This window comes from Heterodontus francisci, chromosome 5, assembly GCF_036365525.1.
Source record: "Heterodontus francisci isolate sHetFra1 chromosome 5, sHetFra1.hap1, whole genome shotgun sequence".
Lineage (NCBI taxonomy): Eukaryota > Metazoa > Chordata > Chondrichthyes > Heterodontiformes > Heterodontidae > Heterodontus > Heterodontus francisci.
The window spans coordinates 30,121,829-30,142,816 of record NC_090375.1 but is presented as its reverse complement, the minus strand read 5'-3'; the positions used below and the strand labels follow the sequence as shown (position 1 = coordinate 30,142,816).

Genomic DNA, 20,988 nt, shown 5'->3' with positions numbered 1-20,988 from the left:
TTCCATGCGGCTCACATGGCCAAGCCATCTCAGGCGCCACTGACTTAGTAGGGTGTATATGCTGGGGGTGTTGGCCGCCTCGAGGACTTCTGTGTTGTATGTAGCAAGGCTTTTAATGCATCCAATACTTCTTTTAATATATGCAGTACAGTTTTTAATATATACAACTGTTCCTAATATATACGGCACTGCTGTAATATATGTTTTTGATATAAGGATTTGATTTTCATCTAACTAGCATTCGTACATATCAACTAACAACATTTTACAAACTAGTCATTTTACTGTCTGAGGCACTTTTGATTAACTCACTAAACAGCACCCGAAGACTTTCTTCTGCACTCATTCCCCGGTTCTGGTTTCCTCCTGGTTCTTGCGAGCCTGTAAGAAGAGTGATGGTGAGTTGATGTGCGGTTCCTGTTCTGGGCTGTGGAGAAGTGTGAGGTAGCTTCATATAGTGTGCATGCTGAGAGGGAGAAGCAGCAAGCTGTGAGCAGGATGGGGGGGGGGATGGGTCATGTGGGAAAAAAAAGCAGCACCAGAGTGAAAAGCATTAGGAGAGGAGTGAAATTCTTTCAGTGCATCACCAGGTGAAAGCAAAATGTTGTTTGTGCCTGTTCTGAGGATGACAGCAGCAGGTGAATGTGTGAACATAGCAAGTAGGAGAATTGGTACAGAGTCTCTGTGTAATTGGAGGAGAATATCTATAGCTCAATTGGAGAGCCTGGGCCATTATCTAAACTGATCCATTCCGTGTAGGCACTTTCAGTACTCCAAGGCATGCTGCTTTACAATTTTCAAGAGAATTGGTTTCCTACCCTTTGAGAACTGCTCCCAGACTTTATATCCTGCATTAAGGCAGAGTTTCCCACCCCACAATGGGTGAGCTCACACTGAGAGATGTCTTCCTATGGCTGAAGCTCAGCCATCACATTTAAATTAGACCAACTCTGAAACTCATGTGGAGATGGCCAGCTGCGATTTATGCAGTGCCTAACAACTTTGGAATAGCTAAACCTACTAGTCTGCATTACTGATCCCAAAATGTGCTCTCCGTTATCACTGCAGGTGACAGAGGGCAGAGCAAGAATGAAAATGACCACCCACACCAACTATCAATGAGGAGTAATTGAGGTGATAAGCATAGATGCATTTGAGGGGAAGCTGAATGAACACATGTAGGAGAAAGGAATAGGATATGTTGATGGGATTAGATGAAGCAGGATGGGAGGAGGCTCATGTGGAGCATAAACACTGATATGGACCAGTTGGGCCGAATGGCCCGTTTCCATGCTGCAAATTCTATGTAATTCAATGCACCCACTGGCCAGAACTTACAACACCTACTAATGGCAGAGCTTTGTGTGAGTGCAAAGACTAAGGACTAAGGTTAGCAGCTTCTACCATCTCTGGAACAATTTTCAGGCAGCATTGCCCTCACTAGTGTCAGTCAACATAAGGCATCATCACTTTCTATTCAGCTGATAGCATCCAGGCCACAAAAGCGAACATTGCATTGATGAGCTACTAGAAAACAAATGCACAGGTTGGTTGTTCCCACCAGAGCATCAACTTGCCACTGGCAAAGAGAATCATCTGCTATCCAAAAGACTGCAGGCCTTCCACCAGCTGGTGAAATTCCTGGAAATACTCAGTTGCACCCATGTTTCTATTTAGGCACCATGTTGCACTGCAGGGCACAAGTAAATTGAAAGGCCTTTTCATGCCTAAACTGTGCAGCTGGCATGGGACCACCAGTTTCAAACTGGGCATGTTAACGTCTGTTACCCCAGGAATGCCCATGACTCACACATCTTGTACCAACATTTACCAAGTTCACAGAATCACGGAATTGTTACAGCACAGGAGGAGGCCATTCAGCCCATCGTGGCTGCATCGGCTGTTCCACCTTCTCCCCGTAACCCTGCGCATTCTTCCTTTTTAGATAACAGCCCAATTCCCTTCTGAATGCTTCAATTGAAACTGCCTCCACCACACTCTCAGGCAGCGCATTCCAGACCTTAACCACTCATTACGTGAAAACCTCATGTTGCTTTTGCTTCTTTTGCCAATTACTTTAAATCTGTGCCCTCTCATTCCCGATCCTTTCACGAGTGGGAACAGTTTTTTCCTACCCACTCTGTCCAGACATCCTCATGATTTTGAATATCTCTATCAAATCACCTCTCAGACTTCTCTACTCCCAGAGGTGGGAAGACTTGATGATTGTTGCCTGGATGATGTGGACCATGCATTGCAACAGTGACTTAACAGTGGTGCCTTTGGTCTCCCCTTCTGACACGTCTGAGAGATGGCTTTGTTCCACACCTCATATCCCCTCGAAAGATATCCCATGTTCAGCCATAAATAAAGACAGAAAGTGCTGGAAATGCTCAACAGGTCTGGCAGCATCTGTGGAGAGAGAAATAGAGTTAATAGGCCCAATTTTCAAAGAGCGGTAGGGTCAGGAGCTGGAGCAGGCAAAACTTGAAAATCGCGGTCTCAGAGGTTATCCCCGGAACCTGACACCTGCGGGTCAGTCCATGAATTTCGATGGCAGGGTCGGGGAGGGAATAGTGAACTTGCTTGTCTCCAATTAAGGGCCCATTAATCTCCTTTAGAAGCTTGTTAAATGGCAGGGGAGGTTGGCATTGAAATTTTTAATGGGAATTTTGATGAACTCGAACAGTCTGGTGCAGGTTAGGGCACAGCTGTTGTATTTGCTGCGGGGCGAAGGAAATTCTGTGCCGGTACATGCACAGTACCTTTGATTTTAGTTGTTTGCGCTCCATTTTATCCCTATATGGTGCTGTCCCTCTGAGGAGCTGCCTGCTCTCCTTGGCAAAGTGGTGGCAAGCCCCATCATGGCTGCCACCTGCTTTTGCCTCTGGCACCAAGCAGGCAGCACCTGCCTCCTGGAGGTGGTTGGCTCCACTAATTGGGCACTGAGGTTGCCTCCTGCCAGAACAGGTCCCACGGCCTCAGAAAGCTGGGAGTAATCTTGAGATTACTGCTTTGGAGGTCCTGCTTTTAATTTCTTTCCTAACTCCTTAAACTCTGCTTTCAGGACCTCATCCCTCTTCTTACCTATGTTGTTGGTACCAATGTGGACCACAACCTCCAGCTGTTCACCCTGCCCCCAGAAGAACGTCCTGCAGCCCTGTGACATCCTTGACCCTGGCACCAGGGAGGCAACATAACATCCTGGTGTCACGTCTGCGGCCGCAGAAACACCTGTCTGTTCCTTTAACTAATGAATCCCCTATCACTATTGCCCTTCCACTTTTATTCCTCCCATCCTATGCAGCTGAGCCACCTTTGGTGCCATGGACGGCACTTGCTACACTCCTCTGAGGAACCATTGCCCTCTCAAGTATCCAAAATGGAAACAGGTTAGTAAGCGAGATTGACTCAGGAGACTCCTGCACTACCTGCCTGGCTCTCTTAGACTGCCTGGCGGTCACCCATTCCTTCTCTGCCTGAACATTCTTGACCTGCAGTGTGACCACCTCCCTAAACATGCTATCCATATAGTTCTCTGCCATGCAGATGCACCAGAATGACTCCAGCCACCACTCGAGTTCTGAAACCCGGAGCTCAAGCTTCTGCAGCCGATGACACTTCCTGCAGATGTGTTCGTCGAGGACACATAGTGTATCCACGAGTTCCCACATACCACAGGAGGCACATTCCACTCGGCCAAGCTGCCCTGTCATAGCTTAACTTTGCAAACTAATTATTGTTAGTGTAATAAGTAGAATAACTTACCAGTTACTTGCCAATCAGCTTCTTCCCTTCTGCCAAAGTAAGAACCAAATAGTAGAGACTGAAAAGGCAGAAAAAGAAAAGAAAGAGACAAAGAAGAGCCTCCTTCCACTCTTCACTGAACTCCTTCACACACCAAGCTCATAGCTTCACACTCTGTCCAAGCAGCACTTTATAATTAGTAATTAGTAAAAAATTATACCAATTAAAACCTTTGTAATGCTAACTTTACCACTTAGAAGGTAGCTATTCGAGGGTTAAAAAAGAATTACTTTTTTTCTAATTTTCCAGCTGTTTACGAATACTCTCTAACAGCGGTCATTCACCAACCAGTCAGCTTATGGCTTTCACTCTTTCTTCAAGCCCAGCACGCACCGACCTCCAGTCGCAGTCGCAACCTGCCTCTCCGCTCGCTCAGGTAAGTGTGGGCCAGGGCCCCGGTCTTGATTTATAGTTGGCGCTCCCATGTGATTCCTCTCAGGTCCGCTCTATCCCAGGTAAGTTCATGACTGTTAAGGTAGTGAAAATACATTAACCAGTCGGCAATTAAAGAAAAAGCGCATAAATCAAATTAAACCTTTGAAAGTTTTGGATTTTGATTATTCAAGTCTAATGGTCTGCAAAACTACACACTGTCCATTACAAATTTACAGTGTGAATAATCTTCATTTAGGATTTGTTTCATGCCAATGAACTGCCCATTGGTGCCCATACAAAAACTGATGTACCAAATTGTCTTGTTTAGTTTATATGAAGCTTAGTACCACTAAAATAGGTATATGCAAATATTTGTAGTTCAAAAGCAAAAATATTTACTGACTGTGTAAAAAGATCATATAAAGAATAGACGAGAAGCAGTTTGTTAGTGCGCCACTACATAGACTGAAATATACAGAAACTACAAAAGATCTGGTTTAACATTTCACAATATTTTTAACGATAATTATCCACTGACACACTCTCTAGCCATCCAATCTCCTGAGACAGTGGATTCCAGAGAAGGAAATCTGGAAAAAAAATCAGGGAAATTCTTCTTCAACTCTACTGCATTTCTCCCCATATTCACAGCTAATTAATAAACTAGAGCATGTGATTTAATCTACCATGTCAGTTTAATTATAATTTTGAGTTCATATTTATCCTGGCTCCAGTATTTTTTCGCATCAAAACCATGCCAGCTACACATCGCAAAAGAGGTAATAATGTGAATTCCAGGATCAGTGTGAAGCAGGTCAGGATCGGAGCAGTGTGAGGCAGACTGGAATGTGTCTTTGCAAAGCAGGTGTGGAAAGAGATGCAGTGGTTTTTGTCGAGGTTCATCCCAAGCAGCTCTGTAACACAGGAGTCTGTGCTCTACGGGCTGTTCCCAGGGACGCACACCGAGATAAACATCAAGTGCTGCTGGAGGACTGTCAATTCGGTGAAAGACGCCCTTTGGTCTGCCCGAAACTTGCTGGTCTTCCAGCGCAAAGATTTGTCCACAACCGAATGTTGCAGACTGGCACATTCCAAGGTCCAGGACTACGTGCTGAGGGACGCACTAAAGCTTGGGGCAGCCGCAGCAAAGGCTCAATGGGGAAAGACCACTGTGTAAGGTCCCCCCACCAAGCTGAACGGAGGGGGTGTATCCATGGAGAACCCTTCGAACTGTACCGGGAAAATTTTCGTGTACCGTAAAATTTAAAAATGTATATGGCATGACAAATGAAATGGAAGGGTTGTGAGGCAATTGAAAGAAACTGATCTCCTTTGCACTGTTTGTATTTTTTGACTTGGTGCTGTTTGAAACTGTTTGGGAATGTATTTTTACAGATTTTTATGAATAAAGTATATTTTGGAAATTTAAAAAAAATGATAAAGCGGACTGGGATTTGGAGCAGTGTGAAGTGATCCAGGATGGGATCACTGTGACACAGGACAGAGCAGCGTGAAGCAGATCAGGAGCAGCGTGAAGCAGGAGGCGAGCAGTGTGAAGCAAGTCAGGAGCGGAATGAAGCAGGTCGGGCGCAGTGTGAAACAGGTCGGGAGCAGTGTGAAACAGGCCGGGTGCAGTGTGAAACAGGCCGGCAGCAGTGTGAAGCAGGCCGGGTGCAGTGTGAAAGAGGCCGGGTGCAGTGTGAAACAGGCCGGGTGCAGTGTGAAGCAGGCTGGGAACAGTGTGAAACAGGCCGGGTGCAGTGTGAAACAGGCCGGGAGCAGTGTGAAACAGGCCGGGTGCAGTGTGAAACAGGCCGGGAGCAGTGTGAAACAGGCTGGGAACAGTGTGAAACAGGCCGGGTGCAGTGTGAAGCAGGCTGGGAACAGTGTGAAGCAGGCCGGGAGCAGTGTGAAACAGGCCGGGTGCAGTGTGAAGCAGGCTGGGAACAGTGTGAAGCAGGCCGGGAGCAGTGTGAAACAGGCCGGGTGCAGTGTGAAGCAGGCTGGGAACAGGGTGAAACAGGTCGGGAGCAGTGTGAAACAGGTCGGGAGCAGTGTGAAACAGGTCAGGTGCAGTGTGAAACAGGTCGGGTGCAGTGTGAAACAGGTCGGGAGTAGTGTGAAACAGGCCGGGTGCAGTGTGAAGCAGGCCGGGTGCAGTGTGAAGCAGGCTGGGAACAGGGTGAAACAGGTCGGGAGCAGTGTGAAACAGGCCGGGTGCAGTGTGAAACAGGCCGGGTGCAGTGTTAAACAGGTCGGGTGCAGTGTGAAACAGGCCGGGAGCAGTGTGAAACAGGTCGGGTGCAGTGTGAAACAGGTCGGGTGCAGTGTGAAACAGGCCGGGCGCAGTGTGAAACAGGCCGGGTGCAGTGTGAAACAGGTCGGGTGCAGTGTGAAACAGGTCGGGTGCAGTGTGAAACAGGTCAGGTGCAGTGTGAAACAGGTCGGGTGCAGTGTGAAACAGGTCGGGAGCAGTGTGAAACAGGTCGGGTGCAGTGTGAAACTGGTCGGGAGCAGTGTGAAACAGGTCGGGAGCAGTGTGAAACAGGCCGGGAGCAGTGTGAAACAGGCCGGGAGCAGTGTGAAACAGGCCGGGTGCAGTGTGAAACAGACCGGGAGCAGTGTGAAACAGACCGGGAGCAGTGTGAAACAGGTTGGGAGCAGTGTGAAACAGGTCGGGAGCAGTGTGAAACAGGTCGGGAGCAGTGTGAAGCAGGACGGGAGCAGTGTGAAACAGGCCGGGAGCAGTGTGAAGCAGACCGGGAGCAGTGTGAAACAGGCCGGGAGCAGTGTGAAGCAGACCGGGAGCAGTGTGAAACAGGCCGGGTGCAGTGTGAAACAGGCCGGGAGCAGTGTGAAACAGGCCGGGAGCAGTGTGAAACAGGCCGGGAGCAGTGTGAAACAGGTCGGGAGCAGTGTGAAACAGGCCGGGTGCAGTGTGAAACAGGCCGGGTGCAGTGTGAAACAGGCCGGGAGCAGTGTGAAACAGGCCGGGAGCAGTGTGAAACAGGTCGGGTGCAGTGTGAAACAGGCCGGGAGCAGTGTGAAACAGGTCGGGAGCAGTGTGAAACAGGCCGGGTGCAGTGTGAAACAGGCCGGGAGCAGTGTGAATTGGCCGGGAGCAGTGTGAAACAGGTCGGGAGCAGTGTGAAACAGGTCGGGAGCAGTGTGAAACAGGCCGGGTGCAGTGTGAAACAGGCCGGGAGCAGTGTGAAACAGGTCGGGAGCAGTGTGAAACAGGCCGGGTGCAGTGTGAAACAGGCCGGGAGCAGTGTGAAACAGGCCGGGAGCAGTGTGAAACAGGCCGGGAGCAGTGTGAAACAGGCCGGGGGCAGTGTGAAACAGGCCGGGAGCAGTGTGAAACAGGTCGGGAGCTTTGTGAAACTGGTCGGGAGCAGTGTGAAACAGGTCGGGAGCAGTGTGAAACAGGCCGGGTGCAGTGTGAAACAGGCCGGGAGCAGTGTGAAACAGGCCGGGAGCAGTGTGAAACAGGTCGGGTGCAGTGTGAAACAGGTCGGGAGCAGTGTGAAACAGGTCGGGAGCAGTGTGAAACAGGCCGGGTGCAGTGTGAAACAGGCCGGGAGCAGTGTGAAACAGGTCGGGAGCAGTGTGAAACAGGCCGGGTGCAGTGTGAAGCAGACGAGAGCAGTGTGAAACGGGTCGGGAGCAGTGTGAAACAGGCCGGGTGCAGTGTGAAACAGGCCGGGAGCAGTGTGAAACAGGCCGGGTGCAGTGTGAAACAGGTCTGGTGCAGTGTGAAACTGGTCGGGAGCAGTGTGAAATAGGCCGGGAGCAGTGTGAAGCAGGTCGGGAGCAGTGGGAAGCAGGTCGGGAGCAGTGTGAAACAGGCCGGGAGCAGTGTGAAACAGGTCGGGAGCAGTGTGAAACAGGTCAGGTGCAGTGTGAAACAGGCCGGGTGCAGTGTGAAACTGGTCGGGAGCAGTGTGAAACAGGCCGGGAGCAGTGTGAAACAGGCCGGGTGCAGTGTGAAACAGGTCGGGAGCAGTGTGAAACAGGCCGGGTGCAGTGTGAAACTGGTCGAGAGCAGTGTGAAACAGGTCGGGAGCAGTGTGAAGCAGGCCGGGAGCAGTGTGATACTAGTCGGGTGCAGTGTGAAACAGGCCGGGAGCATTGTGAAACAGGCCGGGAGCAGTGTGAAACAGGTCGGGAGCAGTGTGAAACCGGTCGGGAGCAGTGTGAAACAGGTCGGGTGCAGTGTGAAACAGGCCGGGAGCAGTGTGAAACAGGCCGGGAGCAGTGTGAAACAGGTCGGGTGCAGTGTGAAACAGGTCGGGTGCAGTGTGAAACAGGTCGGGAGCAGTGTGAAACAGGTCGGGAGCAGTGTGAAACAGGCCGGGTGCAGTGTGAAACAGGCCGGGAGCAGTGTGAAACAGGTCGGGAGCAGTGTGAAACAGGCCGGGTGCAGTGTGAAGCAGACGATAGCAGTGTGAAACTGGTCGGGAGCAGTGTGAAACAGGCCGGGTGCAGTGTGAAACAGGCCGGGAGCAGTGTGAAACAGGCCGGGTGCAGTGTGAAACAGGTCGGGTGCACTGTGAAACTGGTCGGGAGCAGTGTGAAACAGGTCGGGTGCAGTGTGAAACAGGTCGGGAGCAGTGTGAAACAGGCCGGGACCAGTGTGAAGCAGACCGGGAGCAGTGTGAAACAGGCCGGGTGCAGTGTGAAACAGGCCGGGAGCAGTGTGAAACAGGCCGGGAGCAGTGTGAAACAGGCCGGGAGCAGTGTGAAACAGGTCGGGAGCAGTGTGAAACAGGCCGGGTGCAGTGTGAAACAGGCCGGGTGCAGTGTGAAACAGGTCGGGTGCAGTGTGAAACAGGCCGGGTGCAGTGTGAAACTGGTCGGGAGCAGTGTGAAACAGGCCGGGTGCAGTGTGAAACAGGCCGGGTGCAGTGTGAAACAGGTCGGGAGCAGTGTGAAACAGGCCGGGTGCAGTGTGAAACTGGTCGGGAGCAGTGTGAAACTGGTCGGGAGCAGTGTGAAGCAGGCCGGGAGCAGTGTGAAACTAGTCGGGTGCAGTGTGAAACAGGCCGGGAGCATTGTGAAACAGGCCGGGAGCAGTGTGAAACAGGTCGGGAGCAGTGTGAAACAGGTCGGGTGCAGTGTGAAACAGGCCGGGAGCAGTGTGAAGCAGGCCGGGAGCAGTGTGAAACTGGTCGGGTGCAGTGTGAAACAGGCCGGGAGCAGTGTGAAACAGGCCGGGAGCAGTGTGAAACAGGTTGGGAGCAGTGTGAAACCGGTCGGGAGCTTTGTGAAACAGGTCGGGTGCAGTGTGAAACAGGCCGGGAGCAGTGTGAAACAGGCCGGGAGCTTTGTGAAACAGGCCGGGAGCTTTGTGAAACAGGTCGGGTGCAGTGTGAAACAGGCCGGGCGCAGTGTGAAACAGGCCGGGAGCAGTGTGAAACAGGTCGGGAGCAGTGTGAAACATGTCGGGAGCTTTGTGAAACAGGTCGGGTGCAGTGTGAAACAGGCCGGGAGCAGTGTGAAACAGGTTGGGAGCTTTGTGAAACAGGTCGGGAGCTTTGTGAAACTGGTCGGGAGCAGTGTGAAAAAGGCCGGGTGCAGTGTGAAACAGATCGGGAGCTTTATGAAACAGGCCGGGAGCTTTGTGAAACAGGCCGGGAGCAGTGTGAAACAGGCCGGGAGCAGTGTGAAACAGGCCGGGAGCAGTGTGAAGCAGACCGGGAGCAGTGTGAAACAGGTTGGGAGCAGTGTGAAACAGGTCGGGTGCAGTGTGAAGCAGGTCAGGAGCAGTGTGAAACAGGCCGGGAGCAGTGTGAAACAGGTCGGGAGCAGTGTGAAACAGACCGGGAGCAGTGTGAAGCAGACCGGGAGCAGTGTGAAACAGGTCGGGAGCAGTGTGAAACAGGTCGGGAGCAGTGTGAAACACACCGGGAGCAGTGTGAAGCAGACCGGGAGCAGTGTGAAACAGGTTGGGAGCAGTGTGAAACAGGTCGGGAGCAGTGTGAAGCAGGCCGGGAGCAGTGTGAAACAGGCTGGGACCAGTGTGAAGCAGACCGGGAGCAGTGTGAAACAGGCCGGGTGCAGTGTGAAACAGGCCGGGTGCAGTGTTAAACAGGTTGGGAGCAGTGTGAAACAGACCGGGTGCAGTGTGAAACAGGTCGGGAGCAGTGTGAAACAGGCCGGGAGCAGTCTGAAGCAGACTGGGAGCAGTGTGAAACAGGTCGGGAGCAGTGTGAAACAGGCCGGGAGCAGTGTGAAGCAGACCGGGAGCAGTGTGAAACAGGCCGGGTGCAGTGTGAAACAGGTAGGGTGCAGTGTTAAACAGGTTGGGAGCAGTGTGAAACAGGCCGGGTGCAGTGTGAAACAGGTTGGGAGCAGTGTGAAGCAGACCATGAGCAGTGTGAAACAGGCCGGGTGCAGTGTGAAACAGGCCGGGTGCAGTGTGAAACAGGCCGGGTGCAGTGTGAAACAGGTTGGGAGCAGTGTGAAGCAGACCAGGAGCAGTGTGAAACAGGCCGGGTGCAGTGTGAAACAGGTCGGGAGCAGTGTGAAACAGGTTGGGTGCAGTGTGAAGCAGACCAGGAGCAGTGTGAAACAGGCCGGGTGCAGTGTGAAACAGGCCGGGTGCAGTGTGAAACAGGCCGGGAGCAGTGTGAAACAGGTTGGGAGCAGTGTGAAGCAGACCAGGAGCAGTGTGAAACAGGCCGGGTGCAGTGTGAAACAGGCCGGGAGCAGTGTGAAACAGGTTGGGAGCAGTGTGAAGCAGACCAGGAGCAGTGTGAAACAGGCCGGGTGCAGTGTGAAACAGGTCGGGAGCAGTGTGAAGCAGGTCGGGAGCAGTGTGAAACAGGCCGGGAGCAGTGTGAAACAGGCCGGGAGCATTGTGAAACAGGCTGGGAGCAGTGTGAAGCAGACCGGGAGCAGTGTGAAACAGGTCGGGAGCAGTGTGAAACAGGCCGGGACCAGTGTGAAGCAGACCGGGAGCAGTGTGAAACAGGCCGGGTGCAGTGTGAAACAGGCCGGGTGCAGTGTTAAACAGGTTGGGAGCAGTGTGAAACAGGCCGGGTGCAGTGTGAAACAGGCCGGGAGCAGTGTGAAACAGGCCAGGAGCAGTGTGAAACAGGCCAGGAGCAGTGTGAAGCAGACCGGGAGCAGTGTGAAACAGGTCGGGAGCAGTGTGAAACAGGCCGGGAGCAGTGTGAAGCAGACCGGGAGCAGTGTGAAACAGGTCGGGTGCAGTGTGAAACAGGCCGGGTGCAGTGTTAAACAGGTTGGGAGCAGTGTGAAACAGGCCGGGTGCAGTGTGAAACAGGTTGGGAGCAGTGTGAAGCAGACCAGGAGCAGTGTGAAACAGGCCGGGTGCAATGTGAAACAGGCCGGGTGCAGTGTGAAACAGGTTGGGAGCAGTGTGAAGCAGACCAGGAGCAGTGTGAAACAGGCCGGGTGCAGTGTGAAACAGGTCGGGAGCAGTGTGAAACAGGTTGGGAGCTGTGTGAAACAGGCCGGGTGCAGTGTGAAACAGGCCGGGAGCAGTGTGAAACAGGCCGGGTGCAGTGTGAAACAGGTCGGGAGCAGTGTGAAGCAGTTCGGGAGCAATGTGAAACAGACCAGGAGGAGTGTGAAACAGGCCGGGTGCAGTGTGAAACAGGTCGGGAGTAGTGTGAAGCAGGTCGGGAGTAGTGTGAAGCAGGCCGGGAGCAGTGTGAAACAGACCAGGAGCAGTGGGAAGGAGACCGGGAGCAGTGTGAAACAGGCTGGGTGTAGTGTGAAGCAGGCCAGGCGCACTGGGAAGCAGGCCAGGCGCAATGGGAAGCAGGCCAGGCACACTGGGAAGCAGGCCGGGAGCAGTGGGAAGCAGGCCGGGAGCAGTGAGAAGTATGCCGGGAGCCGTTGGAAGCAGGCCGGGAGCAGTGGGAAGCAGGCCGGGAACAGTGTGAAACTGGCTGGCAGCAGCGTGAAGTGGGTCGGGGACAGCTCCATTGGTGAGTAGCTGGTGATTTTTTTTTTGAAGTAGGAAGTTTAATGGTCTAATAAATAGTAGCATGGCAGGGACGTTCAGACCAGTGGAGTGCACATCCTACTCCATGTAGGAACTCTGGAACACTTCTCATGTCCTCGACAACCACAGGAAGTGCCCTCAGCTGCAGCAGCTCGAGCTCCGGGTTTCATAGCTTGAGCAGCAACTGGCGTTACAGAGGCGCATCCACAAAGCTGAGAGTTTCATGGATAATATGTTTTTAGATGTGGTCACCCCACAGCTTAAGAGTGTGCAGGCAGAGAGGGAATGCATGATCGCCAGGCAGGTCGTGCAGGAGTCCTCTGAGTACATCCCACTCACCAAATGGTATTCCATTCTGCATACTGGTGAGAGTAATGATTTTCCTCTGGGACGTGCAGCCAGAGTCTAGTCCACGTCACCACGACTGACTCAGCTGTACAGCGGTGGGGGGCAGGAGGAAGATTGGAAAAGCAATCGTGATAGGGGATTCTATACTTAGGGAACAGAAAGGTTCTTCTGTGGCCATAGACATGAATTCTGGATGGTATGTTGCCTCCCTGATGCCAGAATCAAGGATGTTACTGACTGGCTGCAGAGCATTCTTAGTAGGGGTGGGGGTAGGTGAACAGCCAGCCATTATGGGCATATTTGTACCAACGACATAGGTAGAAAGAAGGATGAGGTCCTGCAGCCAGAGTTTAGGGAGCTAGGTAAGAAACTAGCAAGCAGGACCTCAAAGGTAATACTCCCCTGTCATGAAGACCCACCTGCCAAGAATGAGGCATATTAATTTTGTCATATGAACATTAATTTTAAACTGTTGCTGAGCTGAAAAGATAACTTGTTTAAAGAAGTCACAGCAGTGGCGGGAAACATATTGCGTACTAAGACAGTTGCCTGGAGGGACAATGGAACTGCTCCCTGATCCAATTAATCCAAATGGATTTTGATCACCAGAGATTGAATGTGGAACAAGTTGGCATTCCATTCCACCCCCACCCCTCACCACCACCACCACCACCACTGCGGGTTTCTGCTAAGATGAACGGAACCCAAAAAAATGCAGGAGGATTTGTTAAAAAACTAGTTACATGACTAACCTGCTGGCCCAGGTTTGATTTTGAACTGCTCACAGAACAGTTTGGGTCAGACTGCAACTGAACTTGAAGAAAGCGCTTCTCTCCTGCCTGGGTCTCTCTCTCTCTCTCTCATGAATTTCCAGATCCACTGAAGACACTTAAACCTCAAGAGAGAAGACAACTACATCAAAACAAGTTTGAAAGCGTCCACTGGGCCCCAACAAAATAGCAAGATTTAACTGCAATCAAAGACTCTACATCAAACTCAAAGTACAGTAAATAAACCCCAGCTATTGCTTCAAACTTTTCCCCTTTATTTCTTCTACTTATCAGTCTCTATCTGAATGTATGTTTATCGCTTACGCATGCTAGTGTGGTCGTGTAGTTTTAACTGAATTAGAGTTTTAAGGTCTTTAAGGCTTAACACTCTGCTCTCCATTTGAATATAAAGACCAGTTCTACGAGGAACTCCATAATATCATTAGTAGCATCCCCAATACCGAACATCTGTTCCTGCTGGGGGACTTTAATGCCAGGGTTGGTGCCGACCAAGACTCATGGCCCTCCTGCCTTGGACGCTATGGTGTTGGAAGGATGAATGAGAATGGACAGAGACTGCTTGAGTTGTGTACCTATCATAACCTCTGCATCACCAACTTGTTCTTTCAAACTAAACCCTGACACAGGTTTCTTGGAGACACCCAAGATCACGTCGTTGGCACCAGCTGGACCTCATAGTCACAAGGCGAGCCTCTTTAAACAGCGTTCAAATCACACGCAGCTTCCACAGTGCGGACTGCGACACCGACCACTCCCTGGTGTGCAGCAAGGTTAGACTCAAACCAAAGAAGCTGCATCACTCCAAGCAGAAGGGCCACCCGCACATCAACACGAGCAGAATTTCTTATCCACAGCTATTACAAAAATTTCTAAATTCACTTGAAAAAGCCCTTCAAAACACTCCCACAGGGGATGCAGAGACCAAGTGGGCCCACATCAGATACGCCATCTATCAGTCAGCCATGACCACCTATGGCAAACGTGTGAAGCGGAATGCAGACTGGTTTCAATCTCACATTGAAGAGCTGGATCCTGTCATACCCGCTAAGCACATTGCACTGCTGAACTACAAAAAAGCCCCCAGTGAGTTAACATCCGTAGCACTTAAAACAGCCAGAGGCGCTGCACAAAGAACAGCCAGGCGCTGCGCAAATGACTACTGGCAACACCTATGCAGTCATATTCAGCTGGCCTCAGACACCGGAAACATCAGAGGAATGTATGATGGCATTAAGAGAGCGTTTGGGCCAACCATCAAGAAGATCGCCCCCCTCAAATCTAAATCAGGGGACACCATCACTGACCAACGCAAGCAAATGGACCGCTGGGTTGAGCACGACCTAGAACTGTACTCCAGGGAGAATGTTGTCACTGAGACCGCCCTCAATGCAGCCCAGTCTCTGATAGTCATGGATGAGCTGGACGAACAGCCAACAAAATCGGAACTCAGTGATGCCATTGATTCTCTAGCCAGCGGAAAAGCCCCTGGGAAGGACGGCATTACCCCTGAAATAATCAAGAGTGCTAAGCCTGCCATACTCTCAGCACTCTACGAACTGCTTTGCCTGTGCTGGGATGAGGGAGCAGTACCACAGGACATGCGCGATGCCAATATCATCACCCTCTATAAAAACAAAGGTGACCGCGGTGACTGCAACAACTACCGTGGAATCTCCCTGCTCAGCATAGTGGGGAAAGTCTTTGCTCGAGTCGCTTTAAACAGGCTCCAGAAGCTGGCCGAGCGTGTCTACCCTGAGGCACAGTGTGGCTTTCGAGCAGAGAGATCGACCATTGACATGCTGTTCTCCCTTCGTCAGCTACAAGAGAAATGGCCCGAACAACAGATGCCCCTCTACGTTGCTTTCATTGATCTCACCAAAGCCTTTGACCTCGTCAGCAGACGTGGTCTCTTCCGACTACAAGAAAAGATCGGATGTCCACCAAAGCTATTAAGTATCATCACCTCATTCCATGACAATATGAAAGGCACAATTCAGCATAGCGGCACCTCATCAGACCCCTTTCCTATCCTGAGTGGCATGAAACAGGGCTGTGTTATCGCACCCACACTGTTTGGGATCTTCTTCTCCCTGCTGCTCTCACATGCGTTCAAGTCTTCAGAAGAAGGAATTTTCCTCCACACAAGATCAGGTGGCAGGTTGTTCAACCTTTCCCGCCGAAGAGCGAAGACCAAAGTGCGGAAAGTCCTCATCAGGGAACTTCTCTTTGCTGACGATGCTGCATTAACATCTCACACTGAAGAGTGTCTGCAGAGTCTCAGTGACAGGTTTGCGGCTGCCTGCAACGAATTTGGCCTAACCATCAGCCGCAAGAAAACTAACATCATGGGACAGGACGTCAGAAATGCTCCATCCATCAATATCGGCGACCACGCTCTGGAAGTGGTTCAAGAGTTCACCTACCTAGGCTCAACTATCACCAGTAACCTGTCTCTCGATGCAGAAACCAACAAGCGCATGGGAAAGGCTTCCACTGCTATGTCCAGACTGGCCAAGAGAGTGTGGGAAAATGGCGCACTAACACGGAACACAAAAGTCCGAGTGTATCAAGCCTGTTTCCTCAGTACCTTGCTCTATGGCAGCGAGGCCTGGACAACGTATGTCAGCCAAGAGCGACGTCTCAATTCATTCCATCTTCGCTGCCTCCGGAGAATCTTTGGCATCAGGTGGCAGGACCGCATCTCCAACACAGAAGTCCTCGAGGCGGCCAACATCCCCAGCTTATACACACTACTTAGTCAGCGGCGCTTGAGATGGCTTGGCCATGTGAGCCGCATGGAAGATGGCAGGATCCCCAAAGACACATTGTACAGCGAGGTCGCCACTGGTATCAGACCCACCGGCCGTCCATGTCTCCGCTTTAAAGACGTCTGCAAATGCGACATGAAGTCCTGTGACATTGATCACAAGTCGTGGGAATCAGTTGCCATAAAGGCGGGACTAAAGTGTGGCAAGTCGAAAAGACTTAGCAGTCGGCAGGAAAAAAGACAGAAGCGCAAGGAGAGAGCCAACTGTGTAACAGCCCTGACAACCAATTTTATCTGCAGCACCTGTGGGAAGAACAAAGAACAAAGAACAGTACAGCACAGGAACAGGGCATTCGGCCCTCCAAGCCTGCGCCGATCTTGATGCCTGCCTCAACTCAAACCTTCTGCACTTCCGGGGCCCATATCCCTCTATTCCCTTCCTATTCATGTGTTTGTCAAGATGTCTCTTAAACGTCGCTATTGTAACTGCTTCCACCACCTCCCCTGGCAGCAAGTTCCAGGCACTCACTACCCTCTGTATAAAAAACATGCCTCGCACATCCCCTCTAAACTTTGCCCCTAGCACCTTAAACCTATGTCCCCTAGTAACTGACTCTTCCACCCTGGGAAAAAGCTTCTGACTATCCACTCTGTCCATGCCGCTCATAACTTTGTAAACCTCTATCATGTCGCCCCTCCACCTCCGTCGTTCCAGTGAAAACAATCCGAGTTTTTCCAACCTCTCCTCATATCTAATGCCCTCCAGACCAGGCAATATCCTGGTAAACCTCCTCTGTACCCTCCCCAAAGCCTCCACGTCCTTCTGGTAGTGTGGTGACCAGAATTGCACGCAATATTCTAAGTGTGGCCTAACTAAGGTTCTGTACAACTGCAACATGACTTGCCAATTTTTATACTCTATGCCCCGACCGATGAAGGCAAGCATGCCGTATGCCTTCTTGACTACCTTATCCACCTGCGTTGCCACTTTCAGTGACCTGTGGACCTGTACGCCCAGATCTCTCTGCCTGTCAATACTCCTAAGGGTTCTGCCATTTACTGTATACCTCCCACCTGCATTAGACCTTCCAAAATGCATTACCTCACATTTGTCGGGATTAAACTCCATCTGCCATTTCTCCGCCCAAGTCTCCAACCGATCTATATCCTGCTGTATCCTCTGACAATCCTCATCATTATCCGCAACTCCACCAACCTTTGTGTCGTCCGCAAACTTACTAATCAGACCAGCTACATTTTCCTCCAAATCATTTATATATACTACAAACAGTCCCTGCGGAACACCACTAGTCACATCCATCCATTCAGAAAAACACCCATCCACTGATACCCTCTGTCTTCTATGACCAAGCCAGTTCTGTATCCATCTTGCCAGCTCACCTCTGATCCCGTGTGACTTCACCTTTTGTACCAGTCTGCCATGCGGTACCTTGTCAAAGGCTTTACTAAAGTCCATATAGATAACATCCACTGCCGTTCCTTCATCAATCATCTTCGTCACTTCCTCAAAAAACTCAATCAAATTAGTAAGACACGACCTCCCCTTCACAAAACCATGCTGTCTCTCGCTAATAAGTTCGTTCGTTTCCAAATGGGAGTAAATCCTGTCCTGAATAATCCTCTCTATTAGTTTCCCTACCACTGACGTAAAGCTCACCAGCCTATAATTTCCTGGATTATCCTTGCCACCCTTCTTAAACAAAGGAACAACATTGGCTAATCTCCAGTCCTCTGGGACCTCACCTGTAGCCAATGAGGATGCAAAGATTTCTGTCAAGGCCCCAGCAATTTCTTCCCTTGCCTCCCTCAGTATTCTAGGGTAGATCCCATCAGGCCCTGGGGACTTATCTACCTTAATGCTTTGCAAGACACCCAACACCTCCTCCTTTTTGATAATGAGATGACTGAGACTATCTGCATTCCCTTCCCTAGGCTCATCATCCACCAAGTCCTTCTCTTTGGTGAATACTGATGCAAAGTACTCATTTAGCACCTCGCCCATTTCCTCTGGCTCCACGCATAGATTCCCATCTCTGTCCTTGAGTGGGCCAACCCTTTCCCTGGTTACCCTCTTGCTCTTTATATACGTATAAAAAGCCTTGGGATTTTCCTTACTCCTGTTTGCCAATGACTTTTCATGACCCCTTTTAGCCCCGTCACTCTAGTATTGGCCTTTATAGCCACTCCAGGCGCTGCTCCACAAACCACTGACCACCTCCAGGTGCTTAACCTTTGTCTCCCAAGACAAGGAGGCCAAAGAAGAAGAAGAAGATTGCTTCAAACTTTTCCCCTTTATTTCTTCTACTTTTCAGTCTCTATCTGAATGTGTGTTTATCGCGTATGCATGCTAGTGTGGTCGTGTCACGTATTTGTAGTAGTTTTAACTGAATTAGAGTTTTAACGTTAATAAACTTACACCTTTCTTGTTTAAATCTAAGAAAACCTTGATTTCATTGCCTTACAATTGGAAAGCCGTGAACAAGGATTCACTGAGGGGGAGCTAAAAACACGGTGCTTTAAAAAATAAAACCTGTTATGGTCAAACCAGGCAAAGGCTGAGAGGGAATCCCTAGACCCCTTTCTCACCTGCTTGTAACGCTCTGGATTACTCCCAGTACCATGGGCAAGTTAGTGTAGACAAAGGGGGATACAGCAGATGAATGCGTGGCTGAAGAGATGGTGCAGGAGGGAGGGCTTCAGGTTCCTGGGACATTGGAATCAGATGTGGGGGAGATGGGACCTGTATACGATGCACAAAATTTTGAGTGGCCTGGATAGAGTGGAGGTGAAGGGCCTATTCACCTTAGCAGAGAGGTCAGTGGCGAGGGGGCATAGATTTAAAGTGATTGATAGATAAATCAGAGGGGAGATGAGGAAAAGCTTTTTCACCTAGAGGGTGCTGGGGATCTGGAACTCACTGCCTAAAAATGTTGTTGAGACCCTCAACTCATTCAAAAGGAGTCTGGATATGCACCTCAAGTGCCATAATCTTCAGGGCTACGGACCAAATGCTGGAAGGTGGGATTAGAATAGGTGGATTGTATTTCGGCTAGCATAGACACAATAGCCCAAGTGGCCTCTTTCTGTGCTTTAAACTTTCTATGATTCTGTTGCTATGATTCTATGATGGACAGGTTGCACCTGAACAGAGCGGAACCAATGTCCTTGCGGGGTGATTTGTTAGTGCTACTGGGGCGGGTTTAAACTAACTTGGCAAGAGTGTGGGAACGAGGAGGTAAATTGAGAGTAATACCAAGGTGCACAGAGAATTGTGAGAGACAGACAGCACTAGAGTAGAAAATAGTAAGATATTAGGTAGGGTCAGTTTAAGAGGGAATGTACTAAGGTCTAAATTAGGTTCACTGCGCATATATATGAGTGTGCGGGGCATGGTAATGATGGTGATTGACCTCCAACAACCACAACCATCTTCCTTTGCGCTAGGTATGACTGCAACCAGTGTAGAGTTTTCCCGTGATTTCCATTGACTTCAGTTTTGCTCGGGCTACTTGATGCCATACTCGGTCAAATGCTGTCTTGATGTCAAGGGCAGTGACTCTCACCTCACCTCTTGTTCAGCTCTTTTGTCCTTGTTTGAACCAAGGCTCTAATGAGGTCAGGAGCTGAGTGGCCCTGGCGGAACCCAAACCTAGCATCGCTGAGCAGGTTATTGCTAAGCAAGTGCCGCTTGATGGCACTGTTGATGACACCTTCCATCACTTTACTGATGATTGAGAGTAGGCTGATGGGGCGGTAATTGGCCGGGTTGGGCTTGTCCTGCTTTTTGTGTACAGGACATACCTGGGCAATTTTCCACGTTGCAGGGTAGATGCCAGTGTTGTAGCTGTACTGGAACAGCTTGGCTAGGGGCACGGCAAGTTCTGGAGCACAGGTCTTCAGTACTATTGCCGGAATATTGTCAGGGCCCATAGCCTTTGCAGTATCCAGTGCCTTCATTCGTTTCTTTATATCACGCGGAGTGAATCAAATTGGCTGAAGTCTGGCATCTGTGATGCTGGGGACTTCAGAAGGAGGCCGAGACGGATCATCAACTCGGCACTTCTGGCTGAAGATTGTTGCAAATGCTTCAGCCTTATCTTTCGTACTAATGTGCTGGGCTCCCCCATCATTGAGGATGGGGATATTTGTGGAGCTATCTCCTCCAGTTAGTTGTTTAATTGTCCACCACCATTCACGGCTGGATGTGGCAGGACTGCAGAGCTAAGATCTGATCCATTGGCTATGGGATCGCTCAGCTCTGTCTATCACATGCTGCTTACGCAGTTTGGCATGCAAGTAGCCCTGGCTTGTAGCTTCACCAGGTATGCCTGGTGCCGTTCCTGGCATGCCCTCCTGCACTCTTCACTGAACCAGGTTTGGTCCCCTGGCTGGATGGTAATGGTAAAGTGGGGGATATGCTGGGCCATGAGGTTACAGATTGTGGTTGAGTGCAATTCTGCTGCTGCTGATGGCCCACAGTGCCTCATGGATGCCCAGTTTTGCTTTGCTAGATCTGTTTGAAATCTATCCCATTTATCACATTGGTAGTGCCACACAACAGGGTTTTTCAGAAGCAGTTTATTCTGGAGATGTCGAGAATTAGTCTAGTGGGCCTTCCTGGAAAATTGTGGCATCAGCGGTTTCAGTTATCACACCCTGGATTTGCAGGGCATTTTCAAAGAGGTAGAGAAAGAGGAGCCGATCTCTGGATTTCTCAGGGTCTCTTCGAGAGGTGCGGGAAAAATGAGCTGGGGGTTTCTTTTCAGCAGGCTGCAAAACCAACTGCTTTTCAACACTGTCCACACCCCAACGGAACCAAAACAATATCTAAGAAGTGAAACCCTCATAAATCTTGACATGTCACTTCTCTGTAAACATCTTCTTCAGGTCACTAAGGATTA

The 20,988-nt window shown here is 50.5% G+C and overlaps 1 long non-coding RNA gene across 1 annotated transcript in view; it reads left to right on the top strand.

The window, feature by feature from the left end:
* Positions 1-4,102: 4,102 nt before the first annotated feature.
* The window catches only part of LOC137369527 (uncharacterized), an 80,792-nt gene continuing 63,906 nt past the window's right edge, over positions 4,103-20,988 (top strand). Inside the window, exon 1 of the long non-coding RNA XR_010974961.1 lies at positions 4,103-4,183. This is a non-coding gene — a long non-coding RNA (uncharacterized lncRNA). The remainder of the gene's footprint in view (positions 4,184-20,988) is intronic.